Source organism: Sciurus carolinensis, chromosome 3 (genome assembly GCF_902686445.1).
Source record: "Sciurus carolinensis chromosome 3, mSciCar1.2, whole genome shotgun sequence".
NCBI lineage: Eukaryota > Metazoa > Chordata > Mammalia > Rodentia > Sciuridae > Sciurus > Sciurus carolinensis.
The window spans coordinates 90,567,410-90,571,243 of NC_062215.1; positions in this window are offsets into that span (position 1 = coordinate 90,567,410).

A 3,834-nucleotide genomic window follows, 5' to 3' on the forward strand; every position below is an offset into this window, starting at 1 on the left:
GTACATTATCTGCATGGAATAGGCATAATTCAATTTGAAGTTGTATAATGAAATTGTAGAATCACTAATATAAAACCACAGAAATCCTGGAAAGCAAAAGCCAAACTGTTAATGACTATTTTAATTAAGTAATGGTTAATATGTAGAAGAGATATAATCTGGGATAACTTCTGGAAACATTTTAGCTTTCTTGAATATGTTCTGGATCTGCATGTGGGATGATTAGAAAAGCTGCAGAAAGAGCAACAGTGATGGTGTATGAAACTGAGGCATTAAAGACCTCCTAAGAGAAAGAGATACTCAAAGCACAAAGAAGAGGGCAGAGACTGAAGCAGGGAAATTTAAAAGTGTGATTTCTGGTATCTCTCCTGCTTTGGACACAAATGGGTTTAGCTGATCAGTTCTAGCAGGCAGAGCAAAACTGAAGCATTCAATATGCAGAACTTAACCTAACTCTTGGCGTTGGGGAGAAGGGACTGAGAGCCTAAAGCAGCAACAGACCTAGGAGAGTACAATGGGAGGAGAACATTTTCATCTTTAGAGGGTCAAGCAAATAAATGCCATAGTCCAAAGCAGCAGTCTCCTAGGGACAGGGTTCTCAGAAATGGAAGGAGAGTTCTGAAAGGGACTCCAGGGGCTGGTGATGCATTGCAATCCAGGTCAGTCAGTTGATCTGAATATGGGGAGTGTTGGGTGAGTACCACTTGCAAATGTGAGCAGCTGAGGCAGGGGATAGGGCAGAGAAGACTGTGCGTTATTAAAAAATGGGCAAGACAGAGATTTAGGTGATAATGGGCTTGAAATTGAGTCATAGAGACCTATGCAAAACAGGAGAAGATCCAATCAGAGATCCAATCATTAGACCTGTACAAGTGCTTGATCTCTTCCTCCCTCCCAGATCCTTTTTCCCTTACGCTTTTGAGCTTCAGCGTCTCACTATAGGTACAGTATGCAGGGGCCATAAGAGCTTCCACATTTTATTGTTTGAGAGCTAGAGAAGAAAATGCAGAATGAAGATAATAAATATTTCAAGAGGAAAATGATAGAAATTCTTTTTTCCTAACAAAACATTATAATTTATACATCGGATACAGCTACACTTTCTAGTGTTTGATAGGATGTGGGATGAGGTCTCTAAGAGAATATCTAGGGTTTATGTAACACCTGAATTGGTGCTTCTTCTAGCTGGTGTAGTTCAGGGAAGGAAGTTTGAATACGCCAAAAGACTGGGCAGACACGGAGTAGAAGGAAAAAGCTCAAATCACCATGGCCAAAAATGTGGGTGAGAGGAGGGAGACTTGAAGGAAGAGTGTTTGGGACAGTTGCAAAGGTTGACTTGACTGAGTGCTGGGAGGTGCAGACACAGTGCCCCTGGAGATGGTGTTGTCTGCTTTCTAATTTTGAAAACAGTCATACTAGGGTTTCCGATCTGGCAGTCTGGTCAGCAGCAAAGGACTTTGAATAGCAAAAAACCATCTGGAGGCAGATGACCACTTACCTGTTGTGCAAGGGTATGAATGCAGAATTGAGAAAAAGGAGATAACAGGGATTGGTTTCTATAGAAGGGAGGCAGCAGAAAGGAAATGAGGAATGCGCAGTATTTTGTAGGAAAGTACAGCAGTAAAAAATCAGCCAGTCAAGGAACAGAGGTTCCAAGGATCCCAGATTCACTTAGTTTCTGGTTGCAAGGTAATCAGTCCCAGGAACACAGCAGAAACTCAATCAATGAGACTGGATTTCTAGGTTGCTGGTCTGGGCACGGGGCCTAATTCTATAAGCTTCTTCTTTGGGAGGCCCAGGCCTGAGTCTGAGAGAATCAGGAAGTGATCCAATCACAGATCCTATCAGAAGGCAGGGTCCTTTGTGTGTCCAGAGAAATAGACGAGGGAGCTGCCATTTCTTGAGTCTGGTTCAAAGGCAAATGATGTGAAGTGGCCCCAATGTGAGAAGAAAAAGGATAAAGATAGGAAACCACCCGGTGGGTGGGGCAAGGGCAGAAGTTTAAATAAACTAAACCAGGTATTGCCCTGATAGGGAGAAGGGTGTGTCTCTCAGGGAGGGGACCACAGACCCTGACCTGGAGACATTGTGATGACTGAGCAGAGATAAAAGAGGAGGAGGAGACTGAACAGCTACACTTCTAGAGCCATTCAGGGCTGCTGCAGAGGCTGGTGACCTCTGGCTGGAGAACAGAGTGGAGAACTCCAGGCTTCCCCTGCAGTTATCTCCAGGGTACAGAGTCAACTATAACTTCTCAGGTTACCTGAAAGCAGAGAAGGAACAGGGCCAGGGCACCAGAGGAGAGAAATATTAGCTGAAGAGAGGTCACCAGGGAGTGGATCATGGCAGCAGCAACCACCTCGATCCTGGCACAGTAAGACTTCCAGCAACTGTAAGTAACCTGAGATGACAGTCCTTAGGGGACACCCAGAAAGATGCTTAGGGACCTTGGGAAATCCTGTAGGAGACATTTTTAACTGTTTTTCAGATATTACATTGTGAATAAAGAACCCACAGGTAAGTGATCAAGACTTTCCCAAGATGATATATTCCCAAGTTTAGGTATTGCCATTTCTAATTCATTAGGCACTTAATGATCCAGAAGCTAGGGATTACTAGCATTTCAAGAATCTCAAAAATATTTTAAAACTGATTAAGATTAGTATTTGATTGAATGGCTATAAACTGTAGTAGTATGCCAACTTTCAACTGCAATTCCCCTTTTACTATTCATATGTTAACAGAAAACAAATATCTCCTACCATAGACCTGATAGATTATCCAAAAACCCAAAGGTTAAATAAATGAATGTACATTTAATTTGAAACAAGGGAGTTCTCTGAAACATTTGATAGTATGTGGCTGAAGACATAAAAGAAAGGGTGTTAATGAAGAACTTAAAGGATTAAAAAATGGTCCTGTTTTCAGAAGTCTGGGTTGGCCGTTATCAGTTCTCTGAGAATTCTTTGGTAATAACTTCTGAGTGAAAAGTACATCAAACTTAGGGACTATTTTTTTCCCTGCTGCAAGGCATCACTACACAAGTGTTGTGTATATATAATGCTTGAGTTCTAAAGCTGGTTGTATCCTTTAAAAAATTAGTATAATGTAATAAAAGTGTCACAACGTAGGAATTCACAAGCAAAGGCAAAAGCCAGAGATGGAGAAAGAAAACAGATATAAGAAAACAAAATTTCATATATGACAAATTACAAATTAATTAAACATAGGTTTTGGTGTTTCCAGGTAAAAGGCCTAGTATTTATAATTCAAAAAATAAGCAAATGAATTGTCCTTTTCTTTCCATATTAATTCCCAAAGCCAAAGTCATTTTAAAGGTCTGATCATAAGTATTAGTTTATACAAGTAAGGACTGAGTTTGGTTCCCTTGAGGAAAATGTAAGACAAAAGGGGATAATGGCTAGAAAAATATGTGGAGACAAGCTGACTAGCAGAGGAGTGTGGTAGACTGTATTAAAAAGGGAAAAGGTGTGGGCATAATATCTGGGGGCACAAGTATGAAGAGTACTTAAGATTCATAAAGTGTAATGTGTTTGCTAATAAGTTACTTTTTTTTTTTTTCTCTACCAAGAAGATAGTACTAGATTTGTGCATTTTGTATGACTCAGTTTTTTATAAGAACCGAAAAATGACAGTACAAAACAGGAGGTGGCATGGCAGGGAGTGGTGAGTTCATTGTGCATACCCAGCACCCAGCTCTGGAATGTGAGCATCTCTGGCATTTAATTTAGAAAAGAGGAAATGGGTGCTTCAGTCATTAAAATATCAAAGTGGGAAGATTGGTTTTCAGTTTGGGTAAAGGAGATCCAAAGT